The 27,762-nt window shown below is 42.9% G+C and overlaps 2 long non-coding RNA genes across 2 annotated transcripts in view; one reads left to right on the forward strand and one right to left on the reverse strand.

The window, feature by feature from the left end:
* The window catches only part of LOC310848417, a 249,342-nt gene that overhangs the window by 186,007 nt on the left and 35,573 nt on the right, over nucleotides 1–27,762 (reverse strand). The gene's annotated exons all lie outside the window — the stretch shown is intronic.
* LOC310848477 lies at nucleotides 25–25,794 on the forward strand. Its single transcript, XR_014566439.1, has 3 exons — nucleotides 25–315; nucleotides 10,923–10,976; nucleotides 25,666–25,794. It is a non-coding gene; the product is annotated as an uncharacterized lncRNA (long non-coding RNA).

Below are 27,762 nucleotides of genomic sequence, written 5' to 3' on the forward strand. Positions count from 1 at the left end.
TCACACATGACATCAGAATGGCATGTTTGCATTCAACCTAGACTATCTCCACGCCAACAGCAATGGCCAGTAACTTTTGACTGTCAGAAACCTTTCCTTGTCTTTATACTTTCCTGGACAACCAGCCAGGAGACGCTGACAGCATCCTGACAGAGACGCTATATTGAATCAAGGTGGCAGATTAAAATGTGACTTGTGTGTGACTTCAACCACTTTGGGGCATAGGTCTAGCCATTTCTTGAGATGTTTTCACCAGAGCTGGAATAAGGGCTCCTGGAGTGGAAACGGTGGTCTTCATTGCTTTTTAGATGCCAGGTACCATTCTGAATCAAGATGGTGTAGCAAAACATAACTTTAGCATGACTTTTCCTGTTTATTTTCATAGGTTTGGCCTCCTCTTGAGATACTGCTGCTAAACTCAGCATGTGGGTTTCTTAGGCAGGAGCAGCAGTCTTTGTCAATGTTTGGATTCCAGGCATGTTTTGTGGACCAACACATGACTTTTCAGATGACAGGTCCAAACACAGAAATTACACTTTCCATTAAAAAAATCACATTTTTTTCAGTTTCTAACCCTGTTGGTGCCTTCTCAGTAGTGGTACACGGTTCTTTTTTTCTGGGGGTACATGGGGTACACATATCCCTAAACATTTTGTGAATCTAAGTTTGGCCTCATTGAGGAACAGTATTTCAATATGAGCAGGAAAATGAGAGAACCCCCAAACATTTTTCTTAGAAGAAGAAAAAGCACTGGCGGTACACCAGCTGTGCAAATGGGCTGGCCATGATTTTCCTCACCATATTTCTGCTGGCATCTAGGATGCACGTGGATATATATGGTTTTATTCAAAGTTTGCTTGCTTATTTGAGGTATTTATAGTCTGTACCCCATAGTCGCCTTTGACTGGACTTAACCGTCCAGGGGACCTTGACCTTAACCTTTTACGTTCTTCACTCAAGAGTCCCAGGGTGAGAAACAAAAACATTTTAATCACAAATCAGAATGAAAAAAATAAATTCAGCTAATGCATTTAAGCTGGCTTAGCAGTGCACCTCCCCTCACAATTCCTTGCAACAATGTTATGTCCAGAGCACAATTAGGAAAAGAAAATGGTAGGTGGATCACTGAAAGAGGAGTTCTTATCCTGCTACCTGGAGCAGCAACAAAATAAAGTATATACCGGTAAATATAAAGGATGGAAGAAGCTGCTACTGTGAAGGGTAGCGCCAAAACACAATGGAGGTGAATTTTATCACACACACATACACAAATAAGAAAAAATAAACCCCTATGGGGGAACAGGTATCACCCCTCCCACAGGTGAAAATGTATGTTCAAATGGCATAAAGTACACCAAATCCAAACGCCATTCAGGAGCATCACTACTGTCAGGTGAGATGGTTCACATTTGGCAGAGAGAAGACAAGCTTTTTTTTTTTACACCGCTTTTTTTTAGAGTTAGAATCCCTCATAAACTGAGCTGACTGTGCCAGCGTATGTCTACCTGATCCAGGTTTGGGCATTTATACCGGAGGTCTGCCAGTTATTGATTTGATCATTCCAGGATAATTTAGAGTTTGGATTGTCCCCTAAAGTCACAGTCCTAGAGCGATTAATCTGGGAGAAAGTCCAATGGGACTTCCTTTCTATAGGTAGGCACTAAGTGTGTTTCTGATTGTGTGGCAATAACAGTAAAAGGCAGCGTAAACATCTTGGTGTAATAACTGGGCAATTAGCATTCTACTGAATAAGTTGCTAGTTCTCTCCTGGTTAAAATTAACTAACTTTTTGAAATGAACAAAGTAGACCTTCTTCCCTATGGTGCTACAATGGCGCCAACTTTAAATAGACTTCAGTTTAGCTAAATTGTTGTTAATCTAAAGTGTTTTGTTTTTCATCTGCACACAAAAAGCATCTGTGCATTTTGTTGCTGGGAGATTGTAATTGCAGAATATATGGTTTTATTTGGGATAGATGACACTCCCTCTTCCCTCTGCTAAGAACCACATTGTATTGAATATGCATAAATTTGAAAGCTGTTTCAGCATTTTCTGCTTTTTGATGTTTCAAGGCAAGATTTCTTTTTGAGCACATTCCTAATCAGGAGGAAAAGAGACAAAGAACAAACTGCAAAAAATGGAGCCTTTTGTGAAAGATTTGAGCTGTTTAGATGCAATATTTTGGAAGGTGCTTATCTCCTCTGGCAGAGTCCTCAGTACTTGAGATAGGCCTAGAAATAGCCTCCTATTCACAGCAGATGGTGGCGAGGCAAAGAGGGAAGGGTGCAATAATCTCATTTTCTGAATCTGTGGCCTTTCATATCTCAGGGAAGATTAAGTGATGTTGACCAGCCATACCCTGAATGGTTCTCCAGGAAATTCTCTAGATCTGTGAGGTGTAAGAATTGTGAAAGCAGAAGAATGGATAAAAATACACATTTAAAAATGGGATGAAATTAAGTTATATTCAGTGGGCTATATTCAACTAAAAAGTTATACCAGCAGGAGGAAATGCAACGAGGTCTACTAGCACAAGTATGGCTTTCATCCTTCTTCACTGCCAGTGTGCCCCCCAAATTGGCTCTGGGGCTGAGGAGAACCTGCACAGAACATGGGGAGGAGAGATGAAATACAGTGGTACCTCGGGTTACATACGCTTCAGGTTACATACGCTTCAGGTTACATTCCGCTAACCCAGAAATAGTGTTTCAGGTTAAGAACTTTGCTTCAGGATGAGAACAGAAATTGTGCTCCGGTGGCGCGACATTAGCTAAAGTGGTGCTTCAGGTTAAGAACAGTTTCAGGTTAAGTACGGACCTCTGGAACGAATTAAGTACTTAATCTGAGGTACCACTGTAATCACATCTGCAAACAGAAATGCCTGTGCAGCAGGTCAGTTATAATGGCATTGAGGCATCTAATCATAAGCCTGCATTTTTATTAAGGCTTGATCAGGGCCTGAATCTTAAAATGATCTTAAAGATTTTCAAATGTTTCATGCCAGGCAAAAGACCAGCTGCCTAAAAGGCCTTGGCAATGTTTTTTCCTCCTAGACAAGGGGCCCCCTGATTTATAGCAGAAAACAATTCTCAAAGTCGTAAAAAAGGAAATTACAGGCTGAGAGCGAGGACACTGATCCTACATGTTACAGAAGATAAAAAAGCAGAGATAAACATAATTAGGAATGAGTAAATAATAAAATGATACCATGTGCCTCCCAGTAAAATAAGCCATATCTTCTTCCTAAGGTTAAAAAGGCCAAGAGCAAATGGAAAAGAAAAGCAACTGGTCTGGCTGGAAGAAAAAGAGAGCATTTTAAGGAAATCTTTTAAAGCTGTTTCTTTTTTAAACTGAGAGAGTTAAAGGGCAATAAATGTTGGGAAGAGCTAATGGGAAAGCAGCTGGCTGGAAAGGAGGGGTGAAAGGAGGGGTGTAAACTGAAGAGGCTTCTTTTGAAGCTGTTTTTTTACTGAGTTCCTTTTTTACTTTACAAAGGCCTTATTCCTTTTAAAAGGCTACCTATGATAATGTATTAAATATATTGGCTTAAATGTAATTATGCAAAGGATTTAAGAAATGCTAGATTCTTATTTCATATAGTTGTAAGAGTTTTAACTATCCTGAAATTAAGGCAGCCACCAGCCTAGCCCCCCTGCCAGACAGGAGACGCCATAGAGCACTCCTGATATATAGTTGTCAGGCTTTTTGTTTAGAAAGCTTCAAATGAAGGAGATCTTTCAATGTTGATGTGAACTCAAGATCCTTGACATCTGTTGAAGATAAAAATTCAAGATTAACTATCTGTTTTGGAAGGCAGTAGGGCAAGGAGGGCAAGAGGTGAGCTGGTAATTAAGATTCCTTGTTGAGACACATGTAAGATATATTACTACTTATTTGTCATTTATAGATGGAAGAATATATAGCTCTTTGTGTTCCATAAAAGGACAGAAGGAAATGGGTGTATCTTTTGTGATTGGTTCTAGCAAACAGCCAATAGGAATTTCAACCAGGCTGATTGGACAGAGGCAGCCACAGGAGGAGCAAGGGGGCTGGATTAAGGAAATATAAGTGCTGGCCAGAATGGCAGGAGGCCAGGCCAGAGCTTGGTAACCATACCACTGTGCCTCTCATTTATTTGTCTGACAAATAAATTATTATTTTAATTTCTCTATTGCTGCGTTGAATATTTCATTCCAGCTAAGCGTTAACCACAAGCAGGGTGCTACATTATAACATTGAATTCCACTCAGTACATATTTAATAATAATAATAATAATAATAATAATAATAATAATAATAATAAGCACTCACACTTTACATTTTGGGTGCCCTTTGTGGGAGCACGTGTGGTGCTACAGTTCCCAGGGAGCTTACTGGCAAACAGGGGCTGGCTCACCTCTCAGTGTTAATTTTTGGAGGTTCACGCCCAGCCTCAGTAATCAAGTTTCATTGCTGGGAGGCAGGGCCAGACCCATTTATAAATAAGAGGTGGAGCCAACAATAGCCAGGCAGTCGGCTCTGGAGATTCACCCTCCCTACCCTCCCTTTGTTTAATGTTTTGTTTTGTTTTGTTTTGTTTTGTTTGCAGGTTAACTTTTTCTTCCTGCTTAGGGGACGTTGCTACGGTCTTTGACTGGTTGCTGTTGAAGGACCGCGAAGAAATTTTCCTGCATTGGCAGGTTTGGGCTCCCCCATAGCAATTTGTCACAACTTTGGTGGTTATGGCCTTGGGTGGAATCCTTTAGTCTTTTCTTCCCTATAATGCGGGGGGGGGGGTGAAGTGGTGACTAACCCCCCTGTGGTGGCGATTCCAAGGTCCCCTCCTTAAAGGGGTTATATATATATGGGTGTCACTGGCCATACACTGAAAGGTTATCAGCCAACTACCCTGCGTGTGGGGATATGGGCCTGGCTGCCTGCTACACTTACGTTTCACAGAGCATCCCCCATCCCTAAGCCAAGATCTTCCTACATTCGGAAGTTTAATAAAGTTGTGGCCTAATTTTAATTCCACATAACATTGTCAGAGTCTTTATTCCTTCCTTATGATCCCTCGGGGCTGGGGCTGTCGCTGCCTGGTCACGCAATACAACCAAATATGAATTTTATACATACATCTTAAGCTTACATTGATAGAGTGAGATCCAATATAGCACAGTGGCCTTCTTCTGAATCTGCAATGGGAATTCTTTATCCTCTCCTCCCTACTGCAGCCCCACTGGTGAGAATTAGGCTCTACTTAGTTCCAAGTCAATGTGTTCTATCTATTATTGCAAAAAATATCTGAGGACTATGCCATAGCACCACTCTCAGCTCTATGTATAGTCAGATTATGAGCTAAATGGGAGATATGGCAGAGAGCCTGTTTGAAGCTTAACCTCATTTGGATCTGGGAGTTTCCCTGATCTTTGTATTGCTCCAGTACACAGGAGCTCAGGCTATATTCTGTGGTCTAATTCCTCAGAAAGTGCACGATTCCCTAGAAAAGCAGTATCTGTTGGCTTTTGTTAGACTGTTAGAACTGTGATGACCTGTGTTGAAAACAAATATGATTCTTTGCATTAATGGAGAGCCAGAAAATAACTCTTGGAAAATATGGAAGCTTAGTGTGTGTGTGTGTGTGTGTGTGTGTGTGTGTGTGTGTTGGTGATGATTCTCAAAGCAAGCTCTCACACACCTCCTAGCAAATTCCAAATCAAGCTGATGGGACATACCTGCGGAGGTATGCTCCAATGACACCATCATTTTGTTGTTGTTAAGTTCTCTAAACAGAAAGAAATTTAGGGAAAAAAATAATGGGGAAAAGAATGCTCAAGAGACAGAAACAGGCAAAGGCATTGTGGGAAAGAGAGGCTGTTTATGAAACAAAAATTGAAAGTGTTGCAGGGTGAGACGAAAGATTGGCATTCAGCCTAAAATGCTGAAGGTTCTTAGTCTATAACTGAACTTCTAAAAACTAAGAAGGATTAATTCTATTAAATCTGTAAAAGCATTGCACAGCCTTCCTTCTCCCAACAGTTCATGCTTGGTATCACCATCAAAGGGGTGAGACAAGAACATTCATTTTTCTGTAAAGTAATGGTACATGACCAATTTTAGATAATGGAAGTCCCTTGCTTTTATCTTAATCCTCAGTTATTGTTATGTCTCAAATGGGCACCATTTAATTCTGACATCCTGTTGAAGCTGATCTGGATCTTATCCTCTGGATATATGTAATTGCTGTGTGTGCTCAATTGAAAAGACTTTTAGCAAAGTGCTTTGTAGCGTATTGTCTCCCTCTAGAATAGCAAATGTCTGGTTGAACAAAACCCTTAGCACAGAGCTAGGAATGACTAGGTTGATGCTGTTTTTCAGACTAGAGATTCATTTTCTTGTAAATTGCAAATGCCAGTCAGTTTCCAGCCAAGAAGTGACAAGAAAGTGTAGGGCATGCAAGTGTGAATCAGTGTTTTGTCCTTGATTTCTGTCATAATTGAATGTTTCTTGCCATTGGACAATGGGCCTCTTCTGCTAAACTATTTTTGTGAAAATTGATTGAAGTGAGGGGAAATATAGAAACTGCACTGAGGTGTGCTAGAACTATCTAGCTGATATGTAGATGTGGTTATGTAACCAAAGGACTTTCAAGCAGAGCTTTACACCAACCACAAGATATGGTGCAGACCCGGACAAGCCTGCCTCAATCTGAGGTAACCCATAGGCCAAAAATTTGGAAACTAACCAATGAGTTTGCAGCTGTGTTCAGTGAGTCGCTGGGATGCTACAAGGGCCCACCAGTTGCACTGAGTCTCAACCCGGCTGTTCATTTCCATGAAGGCTCCATGGATGCCATTTGCCCTGAAACCCAAGATTGATTCCAAGCCTCTTCCCTCTTTAGAAATGGGACTTGTGTTTATAAGTTATGCAACAGGACTTCCATGCTCATTCTACCATGCATAACTTGTGATTCACCTTGCCAGACTTGGATCACCAACTTAAAAAGAGGCTGATTTTGCTTCTTGAGAGAGAATTTAAAAAGTGAATGAATGAATGAATGAATGAATGAATGAATGAATGAATGAATAAGGGAGGGGATTGCCAGTACATGACTAGTAGGCTGCATTTGGCTTAACTGATCTCTGGGAGCTCAGGGCTACCATAGTGAACTGGAAAAATGGGTATAAGGCAGCAGTGGGGAGCCTCCAGTACATAGGTCTAACTTATGCCCATTCAGATTCCTAAAATGGGGACGCGAGTGGCACTGTGGATTAAACCACAGAGCCTAGGACTTGCCGATCAGAAGGTCGGCGGTTTGAATCCCCACGGCGGGGTGAGCTTCTGTTGTTCGGTCCCTGCTCCTGCCCACCTAGCAGTTCGAAAGCATGTCAAAGTGCAAGTAGATAAATAGGTACCACTCTGGCAGGAAGGTAAACGGCATTTCCGTGCACTGCTCTGGTTCGCCAGAAGCGGCTTAGTCATGCTGGCCACATGACCCGGAAGCTGTACACTGGCTCCCTCAGCCAATAAAGCGAGATGAGCGCCGCAACTCCAGAGTCGGTCATTACTGGACTTAATGGTCAGGGGTCCCTTTACCTTTACAAGAGTCCTAATTTGGCCTGTCAGGATCTTTTACTCAAGCCACCCCAACTTGTTCCACTCATATATGATATCAGAGGTGGAATTGGTAAAGTTGCAGCTGCAAATGAACAACTGGGAACTTTAAAGTGCATTCCTGATTGTTCCTTGGCAAGCAGATCTTGTACTGGGTGCCTTTTAATTTGGCATAAAACAGAAGCTCTACTGGCATTGGGTCCAATCAGGAGCATCCGATTGGACCTCACAATTGGAGTGGATACCTATTGAAAGCCATGCGGGTGGCATTGTGGGTTAAACCACAGAGCCTAGGGCTTGCCAATCAGGTCAGCAGTTCGAATCCCAGCGATGGGGTGAGCTCCCGTTGCTTGGTTCCAGCTCCTGCCAACCTAGCAGTTCGAAAGCACGTCAAAGTGCAAGTAGATAAATAAGTACCACTTCAACGGGAAGGTAAATGGCATTTCTGTGCATGGCTCTAGTTCACCAGAAGCGGCTTAGTCACGCTGGCCACTTGACCCAGAAGCTGTACGCCGGCTCCCTTGTCCAATAAAGCGAGATGAGCGCTGCAACCCCAGAGTCGTCCGCGACTGGACCTAATGGTCAGGGGTCCGTTTACCTTTTCCTTTACCTATTGAAAGCAGGGTTTGAATATGCTGCCAATCAGCTGTTTGGGTGGCTCCTGGAAAACCTCACTCCTCTTCTAGCATAGTTTGATTTCAACCTGACCAACCTAAGAAAATGGCTCACAGGTGGTGGAGGAGGTTGGGATCTGGCCTGCCAGATAGACCCAGTTCCCTAACCCTTGTATAAGAATATAAAAGGAGCAAAGTCAAATAATGTATTGTGACCATGTTGCTGCAATACACCACATTAGCATACTTGCAGGCATTTGGGGATTTTGCTAAAAGGTCCCATTCATACCCCTCACACTACCAGAGGGCATTACTTTTAATGACATGAGTCGCAGGGGGCTGAGAACGGGTCTTGGCATGTAGATGATTTGTCTAGCACTATTCAGTTTTTAGCCTTAAATTAATGCATGCTAGCTTGCTGATATAAGCAATATAGAAGTTTTTTTTTCTCAAGGCAAAAGGAGATGAGCTTCATTATAAATCTCCAACGCCATATGGAGTGACATTCTGTTGTACATGCTTTATGGAATTCTGCCAAGGCCCCATTCATTTCTTTAGCAGACTTGTTAACTTTTAAGTTTAGAAATTACTCTGGTGATCAGATCCTTTGTCATGTCCTAATCCAAATAGGTTTCTTTTTTTTCCTCCAGTGATACATCTAATGCGGACAAAGGCAGACTGTCAAAAACTCATCTCTTTCCTCTGGCTGCGCCTGAAGCTTAGTTTTATATAGAACTCCACAGGAGTCTTGAAAATATTATGGTCTCACCCCCTCCCTTTTATCCATTTTCTCTCCTTTTAAAGAACACATTGAGCACCCTTGTATTTTTCATCAAGAGCTGATCACTTCCATGTTAGAATTCTCTTCCATTCAGATTTTAAGTAGTCTCATATTTTGCTCATTCAAGCATGTCTTTTCCCCAAGCATTTCAACATAGGGATTTCATGGATAGCCTTTCCCCACAAAATGCCTTCCAATTTCTCCCATCTCCCATTGCCACAAAAACAAGCTCTTCAAATTTCTCTTCAAATTTTGCTTGAGGGAAGAAAAACAAACCCATGGAGATTTTCTATGAGAGGACCAGAACAGGTTATGAACTCAGGGCGTATTCACACAGTGGGAAATCATGTTGTCCTGCTATATGTCAACTGGACCAGATGGTCAATCAACAACTTAGGGGATTTTTTTTCCCAATTCCAGAAAGCTCTTTAGTAATATTAAGTATCCCCCCCCCCCCAGCAGCTCCTTTCTCTTTATATTCTGCTGATATGGTAACTCCAAGGGCAATATACCTTCCTTCCTAGGGAAAATATAATCCATGACTGATAGGGTATGTATCAAGTATAAGATAGCCAAACCAGGAAGCATTACTGTAGTGTTTCTTGTAATAACTTTTATTTAACAAAAACTCTTTCATACCTCCCATCCATTTTGGAGGGCTTAAATCTTTTTTAAAATTTAAGAGCACAAATATTTTTCACCTACTCAGTGATTTAATGACTCAGCTTTGGGGGCCATGCCTCACACATTTCAGGTTATTATTATTATTATTATTATTATTATTATTACTAGAACATATTTATTCAAATGTTACACATCAACTTTGTCCACTGTTTGAGGGAGGTCACAGCTCAGAGACAGATGAGGGGGAAAGTTGGGAAATAATGGGAGAGGAAGAGGAGGAAGAAGAAGCACCAGAGGGACGACAGTGTCTTTAGAAAACATTCCAGATCCTCTATCTCCCAGAACCTGGCAAGCCTTGAAAGTAGAAGAGCAAAGAGCTCAAAGACAGAGGGCACTTAACAGCATGTGTAGAAGAGACAATGAGACTGATGGATGAGGAAGTGGGAGAGCCGGGGGTGGAGATTCACTCGGGACAATGCCATTATCCAAGAGGCTGGTTCTATAGCCTCCCTCTGTAAATACTGAATAAAAAGTGGGCTGTAAGAAACATTTCCTTGTCTTTGTACATTCCTGGGCAGCCAGCCGTGGGAGTCGCTGGCAGCAGCCTGACAGGAGGATACCAGATTCCTGCCTCTGGATCTATATCTTTAAGAATGCAATGCACAGAACTGGATCTCCATACTCCATATGGCCTTGTACTAGTGCTGAATTCAGTGCTGGTCTAATTAGGCCACTGAATGACTCAAAATTAACTCCTTGTATCTTTAACGGTGCAATTCTAAATGTGTTTACACAGTGGTACCTCGGGTTAAGTACTTAATTCGTTCTGGAGGTTCATTCTTAACCTGAAACTGTTCTTAAACTGAGGTACCACTTTAGCTAATGGGGCCTCCCGCTGCTGCCACGCCACCGCCGCATGATTTCTGTTCTCATCCTGAAGTAAAGTTCTTAACCCGAGCTACTATTACTGGGTTAGCGGAGTCTGTAACCTGAAGTGTCTGTGACCTGAAGCGTCTGTAACCTGAGGTACCACTGTAAACTCATTGGGACTCATTTCCAAATAAGTTTGCAAAAGATTGCAGCTGAGGTAGCATTCTAGTCTAGGATTCCATGGTCAGCATTTTGACCTTGCTTAGCCTAGAGCTACAAATGGGGCAGAATGTGGTGGTAGATTCAGACATACCATTCATGAGCCCTCCCACCTCTCTCACACGCATACAAGCAGAAAATGTCACAATTCTACCAGAGAGAGAAAGGGAGAGGGAGATGCTCAACCCTAGACCCCATGCACTGTTTTTCTGTTTTTTCAGGAATTTTAATACCGGGGAGAACAAGAATAATGTGATCCCATGCTGGAACACTGAGTGAGTTCATCAATGTTATAATTTCAGTATTCCACCGTGCCATATTGCTTTGTATGCATATCAGACCTTATTCTCATTGCCAAAATGTTCTTTTATAACTAACTCTTTCATAATGGTCTCCCAAAACATATCTTCGGGAATTTTAAACTGCATCCCCCTGAAACAGCACACTAGCATTACTAATGATATGAACTTATTAACCCATTGGGGGGGGACCCATGTGATGTCTTTAAAGTCACAGTTGTTTTAATTAGTGCAACAGCATGAAGCATGGCTTGCATCCAAATGGCCATATGGTGTAGCACTTTGGGAGTCTTCTTGTTTGCCCAGAGGGTGCAAATGTGTTTATTGAAATTCCAAAATGTATTTACCACTGAAGAAGAAAAATAATTGACAATGCAGCTTCAATATGTAAGCTAGGCAGCGGAAATTATTGATAACTTAGGAGTGTCATGGCACACACAGCGGTATGCATTTTGAGGACATGTTTACCTCCATGAACATGTTCTGTCTACTTCCATGCCCTTATTTATCTGTTTAAAACATTTATATGACAGTTGTCTACGAAAAGCATTTAAAGTGGTCTACAAGAAAGGAGCGAATGTGACTAATACAGTGGTACCTCGGGCTAAGAACTTAATTCATTCTGGAGGTCTGTTCTTAACCTGAAACTGTTCTTAACCTGAGGTACCACTTTAAGTAATGGGGCCTCCCTCTGCCAGCGCACAGTTTCTGTTCTCATCCTGAAGCAAAGTTCTTTACCCGAGGTACTATTTCTGGGTTAGCAGAGCCTGTAACCTGAAGCGTCTGTAACCCAAAGTAGCACTGTAACAGAAAAAATTGCAGAATGAATAAGGCTGTACCAAAAATGAACAACTCACCCCCCCCCCCTCCACTCGTGGCTCCAGTATTTCATTTCCATCATGTTTAGAAGTGTGTTTATTCATTCAGGCTTTAGGAGAAATTGATACAGTATGCCAGATATGATATTCAGAATTAGTTGAGATGATTCTTGCTGCATAATCCGCTTTGTGGTGATTTGAATTTGCAGGGCATTTATTCTTATTTTATATAGGATTTTTATGTATTGTATGTTAGCAATGAGCAGATGAAGTGCAATCTACCACAGTGAGGCCTTCTTTCCACTTGCCACTAGAGATGGAGGTTCCCATTAAAATCCAGTCCATCCCAGTCCTCAGAGGGGACAAACTAGGACTGTGGATACATGACATTTTGCTCTAGAAACAATGGAAACTGAAATCTTGTTTTGTGGTCCCCACACAATCTAGATCCACTGCATATTTTCTGCCACTGACAAGCTCTTCTTGAGAAACTGGTTTAATTTCAAAAATAAAAGCTCAGTGCTATTTGATTCTGCATTACCCTGTAGTGTGTCCGTTTGAAAACAGATAAAAACAAGCGTAGGCATTCCTAGATACAGGGAAGGGTGGATCCATTCCTGCCCAGTGGTGTTGTCTGCTTTCAAAGATGTCTGAAAACATGATATGAAGGCTGACAACATTAACCCCACCATGTGGGAATCCAGTGGCGTAGCGTGGGGGGTGCAGGGGGGCTGGCCACACCGGGCGCAACATCTGGGGGTTAGGGTTAGGGGGCGCAAATCCACAGGTTTGGGGGGGCGCAAATCCACGGGTTTGGGGGCGCAAACCCACAGGTTAGGGGGCGCAAATTATTTGCCTTGCCCCGGGTGCTGACAACCCACGCTACGCCACTGTGGGAATCCCTTGCAGCCAACCACAGTGTCTGGACACAATCAGGTCATGTGTGCACAACAGTGACCAGAGGCGGTCTGGTCTGCTGAGAGGAGCACAGAAAGAAGAAACATCATGGTATACCTGTATCAACACAACTGGAAGCTTCATCTGTCCCAGCTGCAACAAAACATGTCTCTCCCATTTCAGTTTCTGCAACCGCAGCAGATGCTGCAACTCTCTAATGATTCAACTTCATCCCCAAAGGCACCCTCATCCATTGTCTTCCAAGACAGACAGATGCTAACCAGACTTTAGTTTAGCAAGGATGCTGAGTATCTCGGTCCATCTAAACAGGCATCACGCTGCTGGGAGCTCTTTTCCAGAGCTGAAAGGCGGTATTGAAATACATTATGAATGAATCAGCTGAAGCAAAGTAGAATTGCAAGCATGCCCTGAGACATAATTATTGCTCGTTTTGCCTCCTGTGCAAACAAAAGATAAGAAGCCAGCCTGGCCTTTGCCGCAGTTTAAAGAATATGTGTGTTGGGTTGTGCTAATCTAGTAACTGTGAAAGCAGGTCAGAGCTGCAGTGCAGAAAATGGACGTTTGCTCAGCACTCTTGATTAATGAGTCAAGGAGTTGCAAGCAGGGACAGACATCAGGGAACAAGCATGGTCAGTAAATAGCCCAGGTATGGCCCAGCAGTCTCCTTATTGCATATTTCAAGAAGTTACAGCCTAATTCCATGAGGCAAGTGTTTAGAACTAGGGCGAACATCCACTGTATCACTGTATCATCATAGCCTGTGGCATTATGCAGGCATTCAGAGCTGTGTCATTCATTGGGGACATTTTGCTGCCCCAAGCAGTTTTATGGCACTATGATACAAATACACACCCTTCCAACATAGTGAGGAAGCATATGTGATTGCATATGGCTGCATCACTCTAAGACTGTATCTCGCATATGATGAGGTGTGGCCACTAGGGGAAGCAAAATATCTTTGACTAGCTGGCCCTAGGATTTGAAGGTTAAGCTGTTGATCCTCATGATGTAGTAACTCTTTGTATTGTTTATTAGATGCTGCCACTGGCACCACTAAAAAGAGTGCTATCCCCAAGTGGCCAGCCCTGTTGACCACTTCTGGGGGTCAGTAAAATAAGGACATCCACATTTGACAGGATCACCATAGCAGTATCCCACAAAGGGACTGAGGATAAAATAGGGAGAGGGGTGACTGACATAAGCAACATCCTGAATTTGTATCAGCTATGAAGGAGCTGAGGCAACAATTTGATGTATGCTATTTTATTTGTATAAATGCATTAATGAAAAATGTATTTTTAAGACTTTTATTGAAGTTCATGACAATACAAGATAATAACTACAAAAATTACAAATGGAACAACTAAAGGTAGGAGTCTTCTCCTAAAGGCCATTCTCAGCCCCTTCCACACACAAAAGGAAGTCCCTCCCAGCTCTCAACTGGAATCCTTTCTCCTCCCAGCCTCTCACCCTGGGATACTGACATGGGGTTTGGATCTGATTTATTTATCCTGGCTTGGCTTAACTTTACACCAGGTTCTTGTGTATAGGATTGTCCTTCCTGTCTTCAAGTTCAAGCAGGCTTACTCAATCCTCTTGCTGAATTGCGGCAATAAATGTTCTTCACTCATTTCAAGACTGAACAACTAAAAAGGTCTGCATTGCAGGCACGAAAAAGCACCCTTCCCACCTTCCTCTTTTGTTTCCTCTCTGTTTTATTTTTAAACTCGGGAGCAATTTATCTATAAAAATATTGAAATGCTTTCCATCTAAAATACATATTCATACTGCCAGAGTTTAATAAACTGCGACAGGCAGATTTTTATATTGCCATGAACAAAACAAGTGAATTTAATTAAAAATGAAGATGAAAGAGTGGGAATTGACACGAGCTTGTTTCATGCAGAGTGCCATAATAGATGCAAGAGCCACCAGAGATCAAGAAAGAGGAGAAGCATGAGGAAGGAGTTTTGCTGGAGGGGATAGCTTTTTTCCCTTCTTCCTAGAATTATAGCAGGAGGGGGGGATTAGGCCAGGACACGGGGGTGTAGATAAACCAAGCATAAAATAGGGTTATTTCATTTTAAAGGAACACTGGCTATGACAATCTGGAGACACCACCTGATTCTCCTTGCACATTTTGTCTGATAAAAGAGATTGGCTTCCTAGTCTAGCGAGAGAGCAAGTAGGTGAATGCATCCGGCTCCATCTCCGGCAGTGAAGAAGGCAGCAAAGATCCAAGCATCTGGGTCTGCAATTTGGAGATGTGCCCTTGGCTGTCAGTAAGCATGCCGTATGATCAAACACATCTGCACCTGTGCAAACTGGCAAACGTGAGCCAATTTTGCATCCCTCACTGAATAAAAACCTGAACCGTCTCATTTAGAACAAAAATATGGAAGCCTTTTTTTCTCCCCCTCTTTGTCTTTTGATACATATTTTCAGCTAGAAGTTTTTACAACTTCAGAAATAGTTCATAAGAGCAACCTCAACTCCATGTGTTCACCTAAAAGAAAGTCCTGTTGTGCCCAATGGGGCTTACTCGCAGGTTAGCCAAAGGGTTTATGGCCCAGAAATTGTATTAGGATTTGTGAGACAGTTTTATGATTAAAACTAAGCAGGTTGGTCCCTTTAAACTACCTAGGTGGGAGACTAGCTGCATTTAACTACATTGTTTAATTTTCTATGAACTGTTCTATGTTTGGAAGTGAAGGTAATTCAGACTATGTAATCCTCTGCATGCTTACTAAGAAGTCAGTCCCATTTTACTTAGTGAAGTTTACTCCTAAATGTGCAGAGAGTTGAAGATATAGGAAGGCATTGATTTCCATTTTGACTTGTGCTTGTTTCATGCCACTGTTGCCATTCTGCTGCAGTTCAGCTTCTGACAAAAACCATGTTAGCCCACCATGGTGGAATTTTATGTAACTAATTGCAGCATTAGTTATGTTATGCACCATTCATTTTGGTGGGGAAAGTTTCCATGCACTGGAAACACAATGCAATGGAAAAGTCATCAATTACTTGTTTGTGGACTGAAAACAACAACCACAGTGGATATTGATCACTGGATTGGTTTCCATTCCAAAGGCTTAACTAAAACTGAATCTCTGTTATAATAATAATAATAATAATAATAATAATAATAATAATAATAATAATAATAATAATAATATATTTATACCCCTCCCATCTGGCTGGGTTTCCCCAGCCACTCTGGGCAGCTTCCAACAAAACACTAAAATACAATAACCTATTAAACATTAAAAGCTTTCCTAAACAGGGCTGCCTTCAGATGTCTTCTAAAAGTTTGGTAGTTATTTTTCTCTTTGACATCTGGTGGGAGGGCGTTCCACAGGGTGGGTGCCACTACCGAGAAAGAGCACAGTTCCCCTGGACGCAATCTCACTTACACTCTGGGTTTAAGAAAACAAGAAGGCTTATATTTATTATCGGAAATACACAATGTTTGGAAAGATGCTTCGGTTTATCTGGCTATGGTGGAGATGAAATGAGCCATGCTTGCTTTTGCATCTCAAGAGAAGAGAGATCCAAAATATGTCTGCACTCAAGAGGAAGACTTGAGGGAGGGAAGGAGGCCAGTAACCCAAAAAGTAGCAGTCTAACACTGAAAGAAGATCAACACAGATCACATAGGCTGAGTTGCACCCTGACACTTCCAACATAGACATGGGTCAAATAAGAAAACACCAGCAATTTCTGCTCCCCTTACCATTTCCTTCATAATTTCCCAACATTCCTAGTTGCAGTATAAGAATGCAGCCTTAAATACACATATTAGGAGGTAAGTTCAATAGAACACAATAGGAGTTCCTTCTCACTAAATGTGCATAGGATTGAGTTGCAAATTTGGAAAAGTTATTTTTCATTTACTCTGCACACTGCTTGGTGAATTGACCAGCAATGGTCAGTAAGTAGTGCTTGCCAGAAATCATTGCACCCCACCCTGGGTTTTCCAAGAATATTCTATGAAGTGTTGAGGAAGTGTTTGCCAGGACTGATATTTCTTTTATTTTCATCCCAATGGGAAAACAAATCGCCCTACTCCTGTGAAGTAGCTAGCGCCTTCTAGGAACTGCTGGTAGACCACCGTGTCTCCACTATTTTTCAGAGAGCTGTGATAATATGAGATAAAATGATATTGTCTTCATTGCCAGAGCAATAACGCTAGGCAAACAGTTTGCTATTCTCTTTTTCATTTCTTACTGTTCTGCAGTTAAAGACCAGTACGTAGTGACAGTAACCCAAGGCGGAGTTAAGGGTCATTAACACGAGCAAATCAAAGGGATTACCATTATCACAGCAGCACATCAAGAAGATTATGACTGTTATAAACGGGGGCTCAGGGCTTGTTTTGTTTTAATACACAATTCTTAAAGAGACAGCCTTATCTGGAAGAGTCAGCTCACCCTCCTTGTCTCAACATTTTGAATCCAATGAAATTGAAATGTTTGGTGTTACAACAGAAACAAAAACACAGTGGTTCTCGGAACACTGCCAGCTCCTTGATGTGACTCAGGGAATTTCATGTGCTTGCTTACATCCTAAGGGTATTGTGCAAACCACACACACTCTCAAAAAGGATTGAAGTGATTAAGGAGCTTTTTGGAATCCAAGCCTTATGCGACATACAGAAATAGGACCTAAACCCTGCTGAGCTTGAACCCTAAGGCAAAATGCTTAATGAGCAACAAAAGGAGAGAATCATCCAGGCATTGCAGTTCTGTCTAGTTTGTAATGTGCTTATAACTTTCACACGTTCTAGAATACAGAGACCTATGAATGGGCTGTGCGACACAACATTTCTGTATGGAAAGCTGTTTGCATGGACAGGAGGAGTCCCCCCAACCCCAGGTGACCCCCAAGCAGAATAATGACTCAAGACAACATGTTGGCCACAACTTTATTAAGTTTCAGATGTAGGGAGACCTTGGCTCAGGCATTGGGTTTTTATCCTTTCCAGTCCTCAGCTGGATCTCATGTACCGGGCTAACCAACTGAGATGTTCTCAGGACAGATACACTCTTAGGGTTACATAAACCAGGCCTAGTATTTATGTCAGTGGTTTTGATTTGTTGGTGGCTTTTATATGTCAGTGGCCTTCTCATAATGTATGGATTCCTGCCAGAGTAAATGACTAATTAATATATGACAAGCAGCCACCATAGATAGCTCTGGGACTAGCAGAAATTCCATACAGCAGGTGTCATCAGAGGATCCCTGTGGAAGCTTATCGAGAAGGTCACAATTCCCACCAAGTCTGGGTGAAAGGATTCTCTTATGGAATACTAGGAGTGGGAAAGAATTAACCACTTAAAGGGGCCACAAGATTTTGAGGCATTATGTGGATATGAGAGGTGCAATTTGTGTGCACCACAATGGTCTTCTGTAATATGGCAATACCTCATGCTCTGTTCTCCCTGGGGTCCTTTTGGCTTCTCCCCAGCCATAGAGCTTCTTTCTGGAAGGTTTTCTTTTTTTAAGGAAGGGTATTTGTGCAAACCTTGGGATTCCTCCAAATCTGTTGGTTGGTGCTTATACACAAGGATAAGCACTTGAGTATGAATTCACTGTTAATATTCATTATACCAATGGAGCCCAGCAAAAAAATGTTGTGGTGTATTCCTATTGTGTGTGTTTCTTGACCCTGTGGCTAGATCAGGGGTAGTCAACCTTTTTAAACCTACCGCCCAATAGTGCATCTTTCTTGATGGTAAAATTTCCTTACCTCCCACCAGTGCTCGATGGAAGGAGGATTCAGCTTGTACTGTAGAACCCCCTACCGCCCACCTAGAATCCTGAAATGCTCACTAGTGGGTGGTAGGGACCAGGTTGACAACTCCTGGGCTAGAGGGTTGGAAAAATCGAAAGTTACAAGCTACTCTCTCAGCTTCAGCCCTTCCCCTAACTGGCAGTTCTGACAAACAGGGTTCTTTCTGAATCAATCTGTGCCTGATTTGCAATATTAATTATGAACCACAGTGCAAGGCTATCATAAGCCATCTTGCTGAGCCACGGCCCCTTCTATCCTGCTACAAAGGAATAGAGAACTGTATCTATTTGACAATTTGTATAAGCAGGGCTAGTTTTAAAAGTTTTCACATTAAACAAGAACTGAGTTTAAAAGAGCTGAAACTCTTCTATTTGCTGCAGGCTTTCAGTTTTTGCAGAGCGAGCTGGAGGTGGACTCAGTTTTGCCTAATGGCTTTGTTAAAAATCTTGGATTTATTCATTGAGTTCCCCCACCCCCACACACCTTTTTTCGTATTTCTACAAATATGAAAAAACCAGCTGATATCCCACGCTTGTATGTAGGTTGGTACTACATTAGGATCCACATTTTGAGAATGAGATCTTTATTGGCATATGGACTAGGTTGCAGGATACACATATAAAAAATAATATTCAGAGTAATTTTTGAGTAATTGCTTAGCAAACTTTGGTTATGAAAGAGCAGCATATGTATTCCAGGTGGATTGATCAGCAGCAATGAAGGTGCTATTGTCATACCACAATGGTTACAATAGTTCAAGGATGCTAGCAAGGATGGTAATGGAAAACAAAGAGCAGTGGAAGGGAAAGAACAAAATGATGTTTTTGTAGCTGTCATAATCCAGGGTAAACCATGTGGGTTTGTTTTTCTTTCTTACAATGATCATTTTATATAGCTGAGTGTTTTTAACTTAAGCTAGTTGCTCTACTTATTGTGGGAAAGGAAGGCAACATTGCTCCATCAATTGCTTCGTTCTCACTTTTGTCATAGAACTGCCTGTGTCTGAGTTGTATCATTTCAGACTGCAAGTGAGAACCATCACTGAATAGTCTTCATTCAAAAAGAAAAAAAGAAAGAAAAAAACTCCACACAAGAAACCCCTAGATTCGGGGAAGAAAGGTTTTATCCTAGCATCTTCCTCAATATGCTTTGTTATGGAGGGGGGGGGGGGAGAGAGAACATTCAGTAATGGGAGCTTCCTCCCTACATTGCACGAATTGGTACAGCTGCCATCTCAGTGAAAACTAGGCCATGGTAGACAACATGATGTCCTGCATTTACCATCACCTCTGAGCATTGGCAATGCTTCTGTCAAGTGGCTGCTGTACTACAGTGGTATAGAACCAGGAGCGCTGACTTGTGCCCCAGGTTATAAGTGCCCAATGGCGCCCGTGACGTAATGTGATGTCATGATGTCACATTGCATTGGCAGCACAGCACCTCTCCCGAGGCCTCGTGGGGTCTCAGAGGTCACATCCGAAACTTTGCAAGACCCTCATGTGACTTCCGGTTTCTACTGGAAGTCATGTTCCGAGGTTTCACATGGCCTCGGACGGTGTCTGGGAGGTTGTGTTGGGGTTCCGACGTGACTTCCGGTAGAAACCAGAAGTCGTGTTGGAGCCAGCACCCACACAAAAAACTGTGGGTGCCCTGGCACCCAGAGCCTCCCAGAGCTGGTGTCTGTGTAGAACCTCAGCCAAAATGCAGTCCTCCAGGCCTGTATGACTCTTGAGATGTTTTCTATGCCACACACCTTTCCTAGTCCACACCCTACTTGAGCACTTTTGTCTAGCTGGAATGTTACTGTCAGAGTTGCCTCCAGGTCCCAGCTCACAGAGGACCAACGCTAGTCAGTAATAACGTATAAAAGTCTTTATTGAAGATTAGTTTCCATTTCCAAAACCGCAGCGTGCAACTCTACGTCTTAGAACCTAGACCGGCGAAGCTCCATCTGAGTCTCCGCCTCTTAGACACCAGTTTAAGACTCTAGCCTTACTCCACCTCTTCCGTTGTTCTTTCCTCCTCTGGGTCCTTCTGCCCCCTGGGGTTTCCTCCTTTCTGGACTCTTCTGACGCTTACCCCCCTGAGTCTTGCCCCTCCTTCCGGCGGGCTTTAGGACCTGGCTCCCTATCCGGGCTACCTGCTGTGCCGCTCGCCTGTACATTTGAACTTGGCGCGCGCGCCCAGCCGGTAACTTTCCTCTTGACCGTTTCCCCGCTCTCCGATGGAGGCGTGGCCAATCCTGACTCATCTCCTCTCGCTGGTGGTGAAAACACTGGTCCCGATGCCTGGGACTCCTCCCCCCCACTGCGCTCTGGTGGGGAAGCTGGTCCTGATTTCCAACTGCTGCTCTGGGAGTCCCCGCTGGCCCCTTCCTTCTGGGGTTTCCCCCTTGGCACCCCCCTTGCCCTGGCCATCGGCGCTCCCTTCTGTGAATCTTCCAATTCGCTGGAGAGGCTCATGGAATCCCTCTGATCACTGTCACCGCCTACGCTCCCTTCGGATTCCTCCCCCTCGCTCTCTATTTCCTCCCTCTCCTGTGCCTCTGCTCCTGAGCCCCTGACAGTTACCTACTGTACAAACGACAATAACACATCTTACTTGCCTGGATGAATGATTGAGTTACTTGTAGGTGCATAGAAAGCTCTTACTTTTGTGTGACTGGAATGTTACCTACTGTACAAAAGTGAAAGTCACACCAGTTATCCCACCCACTTATATCTCTGGCCCCATCTGTTATGGGCATGTGGTCCCTGGAAGGTTCTGAATGAGGGAATGTGGTCCATAGGATGAAAGGGGTTCTGCAGTCTGGTTGTGGCATTCAGTTTAGGCTTCTGTACAGCAAGTCTATTTTACAGTACAAAAGACAGTGCTAATATTAATATCATTACAAACTGAACTGTTGAGAAATCCTTGTACTGGAATTTTACAATCAGTTTTTATAAAGGGGTTTCAAGCTTTCCTACTCTTGTTTGTTTGTTTGTTTGAGTTCCACATTTTTTTCTTTTCTTTTGGCCACTGTGTTGCGCGTTGAGGTTCCCAGGGCACCCCCCAAAGAAAAACACAATTGACACTTAATTTTTGTTTAAGGTTTTTGGCATAATTCTGGCCACAACTTTATTCAAATTACAGCAATGTGAGTGGTTGCTTAGGCATTGGTAGCACTAACTGACCCCACACGGGGACAGCTCTGACATTCGCACCCCCCGCGAAGTCAGAAAGGGTAAGTCACCTGGGGAGAGAGATGGGACTGGGAACCATGCCTCACCTCTCCCCAGAATGCTCCCAGGGGCTTGCGTGGCCCTAGCCCCTTGCTAGGGGGTTTCGGACAAAAACTTGGCGAGCCCCTGGGTTCCTTTAATGGAAAACCCTTGCAGCAGCAGCAGCATTTTGGAGGGGCAGGCACAGCCAAATCCATACCCCTCCACCAACCAATTCCCAGACCAATTCCTAACCGCAACCTTACAAGTTGTGACGATTTGCCACGCAGTAGGCAAAAACCAAATGGTACACAATAATCAGCCAAATGGACAAAATTCCTACCAGGCCCCTGCCCCAAAGCAGACAACCCCATGACAGGCATAGCAAGGTCAAGCAAACAGCCTAAAATTAGGGAATGGAGGGCGGGTGATCCAAAGCACGCAGCGAAAAGAGGAGGTTTGTCGCTGCGTGCATTGTATTTAACAAATAGGGCTGTCAATCAATAAATGGCAACATATAAATCTCCCCAGTAACAGCCCACCCCTGCTTAAAGATGGCCAAACTCTTTTGCCCAGCAACAGAGAGGTGTCTTGTCATCCCCAACCGCAACCTGTGCTCCCCATGAGGGAGAACACACTTTCTGAAAATCACATCACATGTACTTAAATGCTCCATGATGGTGTTCCTCAATATCAGTGGAGATGTTTAATTCTCCTTTTCCTCAATCTTCCAAAAGGTTTCTTTTTGAGAATTACTTTGAGATACACACACACACACACACACACACACACACACACACCTACCTTTGGGGAAAACAACAGACATGATGTCCTGGCATCAGGGGACATAAAAATAGAGCTAAGATATACTTCTGTAATCATTTAATGTGGCTCATAAGAAGGTGAAGCTCTCCTTATGTCTAACTGATATCAAAGTAAACTTGGATGGAGCACATTTTTCAGCAGTAGACAAATGAAATATGTTTTCCAACAGAGATGAGCTCCATGTATCATTATGACTCACCAATTCTCTGGTTTCCTCAAAAGAACAGATAAGTGCAGAGACTTCTCAAAAGGCTCCCTTAGGAGGGCTTGTGAGCCTATGCTGTTTAAACAGTGTGCCGCTGAAATATATACCTATTGGAAACAAAGCAATGCTCCTTTGTTCATTTACCTATTTCTCCATGGTCCCAAATGCATATACAATACGACAGGATACCAACCGCAGGTGTGCATTATGTAAAACAGAGTCAGGGACTATAGGAAGCCGAAATGTAATCGAAAGCAAATTGTAAATACAACATTCCAAGGACAAAAGGACTGCACAACCTGAGACAGAACACAATGCATTCTGCTATCTAGAGATGGTGGTCCAACAGAGGCTCCATAAACTTACTGGATTTTGCTGCCCACCTAGAATGTGGGTTTGTTAAGCATTTGACAGGCCACAATAGATGGGTAGCATTGTAGCTAGGACTTTAGAGAGCCAGTGTGGTGTAGTGGTTAAGAGCAGTGGACTCGTAATCTGGTGAACCAGGTTCACTTCCCCACTCCTCCACATGCAGCTGCTGGGTGACCTTGGGCTAGTCACACTTCTCTGAAGTCTCTCAGCCCCACTCACCTCACGGAGTGTTTGTTGTGGGGGAGGAAGGGAAAGGAGAACGTTAGCCGCTTTGAGACTCCTTTGGGTAGTGATAAAGCAGGATATCAAATCCAAACTACTCCTCTTCTTCTTCTTCTTCTTCTTCTTCTTCTTCTTCTTCTTCTTCTTCTTCTTCTTCTTCTTTGGAGTAGACTAAGTTAGGTGAACTGCCCCCATCCCAGTTTGTCATGTCCTCCACACAGTCACTATAGGCATGCATGAAATAGGAGGTGGTCTGATGTGGACAAAGCTCAATTTAGTTGGAATATGGAGGCTGGGTGCAAAAATTGGAGAAAAGTGAGGCACTCCTGGGGAAGAGCTACCTAATAAAATGCAACTAGCTCTCACTCAGGATTGGCCCATTAGGACCTGTCTGTCATTGCCCACTCCTCCCCTGGGCAATATTTCTGAGTCTTCTTTTTTAGGTGAGCCCAGGGTGTGGCAAATATTCCCTCCTTAAGTTTGGAGCAGCATTTTCCCATCATGTCTTACCTGTATTTCCTTTTCTGGACCATAATTTCACATGTTTTCTTCAAGGATCAAACCAGATTCCCTATCCATGGGCTTGAGACCTGCCAAATCAATGATATTAAAATGACTTATGAAAGAGACACGGGATTAAGTCTTTGTTTTAATTACATAAGCAGTGGTTTTCATGATACGGAAGATGCCCCCCCCCATTGTCATGTCCTCCCTGCAGACATTACAGGTGTGCATGAAGCAATGGAACAAGTGGTGGTCTGATATCAGGAGTCCCAGTCTCTGACTTGATAACACAGCAAGCATGGTTAATTAAAAAGGAAGATTTATTTCAAAAACAGAGTTATCCAGACGGCTCTAACATGCCGCTAGTCTCATCAACTGCTTCCTGCAAGACCAGAACTACGTCCTGCAAGACCAGAAGCAACTGACCTTTTTCCTCTGATGTGTTTTGCCCTGCCTCCTATCCTGTAACCCTCCCATTCGCCAAGACCTGGGACTGAAAGGGTCAGCTCTGAGGGACTGTCTCTTCGCTCTTTCCCACCTCATGAACTGCTTCCTTCTCTATTCACCCTCATTCTCTTCTCAACTGGCATTCCAAAGAGAGGGGGAGTTGGCACTAAGCTATGCTCATCTTGCCTGGCAGTTAACCCTCTCTCTTCCTGGCTACTTCCTTCACTGGGAGCTGGTTGCAACCCTTCCCTGGGGGCTGGTTCATTCATAACATCTGATGTGGGCAAAGGTCCACCAGGTTGGAAACACCAAATCCCACATATAAATCTCCCATCCGTAGCTTCCTACAACATCTGCCTTTCCTGTGATCAATTTAAATTACTAATACAGATATCAAGGAGTGTAGAGAGCATACAAGCTGCAATCTGCCAGAATTTTCAGCCAAGAGGGAAGGATGTAATGTACTGGCTATATCAGAGCTCTTTTGTCTTTCCACAATATTCCTCAGTTGCTTAGTATAAAGGAAGAATATCCAAAGGTGCTTGGGTAGAATTCAGTGCCTTTGTAAGGTTGTATGGAACCCCCTGAGAAATTTTGCTATCAAAACCCTTCTGGCTTCCCTCAGAATTCCTCAGGTGTTTCATGGGAGGAGGAACCCAGGAGTTTACTTTGAATTTAAATCTGGATGAAATTTCAGTGCTGACTTTAATGTTAATATTAACATTTAAAAACCCTTAGTGCAGGAATTAATTTGCAGATGTGTGTTTTTGCAGCACAGACTCTATCTGAGAGTATCTGGGGAATTTAAGAATGAAGTGTTTCTTAGCCTAATTCTGAATTTTTCAGGGATACAAATCATATAATCCCCGTACCTTTCCAAGCACAATTGGTTGGTGCTGACCTTTAAAGTCCTAAAGGGCTTCAGCCCTGTATACCTGAAGGAACATCTCTCTGCCCCCGCATCCCCATCGTTCAACCCCAGATACTGAGGTCCAGCTCCGAGGGCCTTCTGGCAGTTCCCTCACTGTGAGAAGTGAAGCTACAGGGAACCAGGCAGAGGGGCTCCTCAGTAGTGGTGCCCACCCTGTGGAACACCCTTCTATCAGATGTCAATGAAATAAACAACTATCTGGTTTTAAAAGACATCTGAAGGCAACCCTTTATCAGGAAACTTTTAAGGTCTAATGTTTTACAATCTTTTATGTGCTGTAAGCTGCCCAGATGGGCAGGATATAGATAAAATTGTTGTTGTTGTTGTTTAGATAATTGTCCATGTAGTGCTAACACCATGCTCTTTTTAGTTCTTACTGAGCAACTATGTAGAGTCAGCATTAGCATCTTACATTTGTCTTCCCCCTAGCAATGCAAGTTATGAGAGGGCAACATTGTCTCAGGCAAGAGTTGCAACACAGTCTTATCCCATGTGCTCCAGAGCTTCTGATAGTGTCTTCATGGTATATACAGTGCAGCAGATCCTACATCCAGAGGATAAAAGGTAAAAAAAAAAGTAAAGGACCCCTGGACAGTTAAGTACAGTCAAAGACATCTATGGGGTTGCGGCGCTCACCTCGCTTTCAGACCGAGGGAGCTGGCATTTATCTACAGACAACTTGGGGGGGGCGCAAAAAGGTGCCCGCCGAGTCCCACGGCCACAGGCTTCACCGCCTGTGGGTTTTGAGGGTCCCCGCTGTGCCGTAGCACTAAAGACCCCAGTTTCCGTGGAGCCAGTCCCCTCCGAGTTAAGGGGAATCAGCCATTTTCCGATGGCGCCACCCGGAGATCTCAACTTTCTGGGTCATGACTAAACCGCTTCTGGCACAACAGAACACAGTCACAGAAACCAGAGTGCATGGAAATGCTGTTTACCTTCCCACCACAACAGTACCTATTTATCTACTTGCACTGGTGTGCTTTTGAACTGCTAGGTTGGCAGAAGCTGGGACAGAAGAACGGGAGCTCACCTCCATCATAGGGATTCGAACCGCCAACCTTCTGATCAGCAAGCCCAAGAGGCTCAGTGGTTTAGACCACAGTGCCACCCGCATCACTACCCAGAGGATAATGTAAGTGGGGGCCCTCCAGGAAGTGAGTTCCATGACCCGTCAACTGGAAGACATAGAAACAAAGCCTCTTGAGAAGTCCTTGATAACCAGGAAGGTTCATGTGAGCAAAAACCTCTGAGATTATTAAGGTCTTTGTAAAGTAAGGAATAGAACATGGAGTTCATATATTTGTAAATGATCCTAAAGGTCAGCAATATAATTATACTATTAGCAAGCAACAATTCTGTAAAGAGGTCTCTGCCATATTTCCAATTTTTGAATTTCATTGCCGTAGACTACTTGAGTGATTTCTCATATATCTTGCATTGGGTTCTGCCTCTAATATATACACATGACAAAGTGGTCGACGACCCACATATTACATTATTTGAATGAACTTATTCCTTGTTTCTGTTTTTGGGGAATCTAAAAGTTTACGTTAACAAATAACTCCTTTATTTATATCAATGTCTCCAAACTGTCCAACATCCAAATATTATTATTATTATTATTGCTAACTGTAGATCATGCAATGCCATTTCTCAATAATTTATGTCCTCCTGTTGGAGGGCTTTTTGTTTGTAATGAAATTAGTGTACTTAAAACATAGCTCAATCATTGAATAATGGGGCAATTTTCTATTGTACAAGGACAGTCTTCAAAATAGAAGAAGGGAAGGAGAAAATGATACCTTCTTCAATATGTCTTCAATAAGCGTGATTCATGGACACGAATGAAAATAAAGACAATGATGCAAGACTCTTGGGACATCGAAGCATGCTGTTGAGAGGCACAAAGAAATTCCACAGAACTGAAGCATCACGTCCCTGACTCTTTTTAGTAATAATACTGCTCTGAAATACATTGTTGTTCAAGATGAGCTGAAACCACTCATGGTTTAACTTTGTCAACATTTTCAGTAGTGCCAAAAAAATGACTCCTCCTCAAATGATGGTTTGGGAATCCTTGTAAAAACATTCATTTATTTGTTTGCACTGCCTTCACTGCACTCAGTTCCATTAACACAAATCTCATTCATTATTGGGACATTTTTGCATTTAAAGTATGATCTTGGGATAGCCAGATTGGCCTATGTGTCTTAATCCAGGAAGGAGAAAGGATCATCAGCAAGGGAAACAGCAGCAGCAGCAGCAGCAACAGCAACAACAACAACAACAACAACAACAACAACAACAAATCATTTGTACCCTGCCCATCTGACTGGGTTGCTTCAGCCACTCTGGGCAGAAATGGTACAGAAACATCATTTATGGTATAAAAATAATATTCACAAATGTGTTGTTTGTATGTTGTGGCTATGGCATTTGGATATCTGAGCCAATTACAAGTTCCAAGATACAATTCCAGCTCATCATGGTCTCAGCTGGGTGTTAGCCTTCCCCTCATTCACAGTG

Source organism: Podarcis gaigeae (genome assembly GCF_964106915.1).
Source record: "Podarcis gaigeae genome assembly, chromosome: 7".
NCBI lineage: Eukaryota > Metazoa > Chordata > Lepidosauria > Squamata > Lacertidae > Podarcis > Podarcis gaigeae.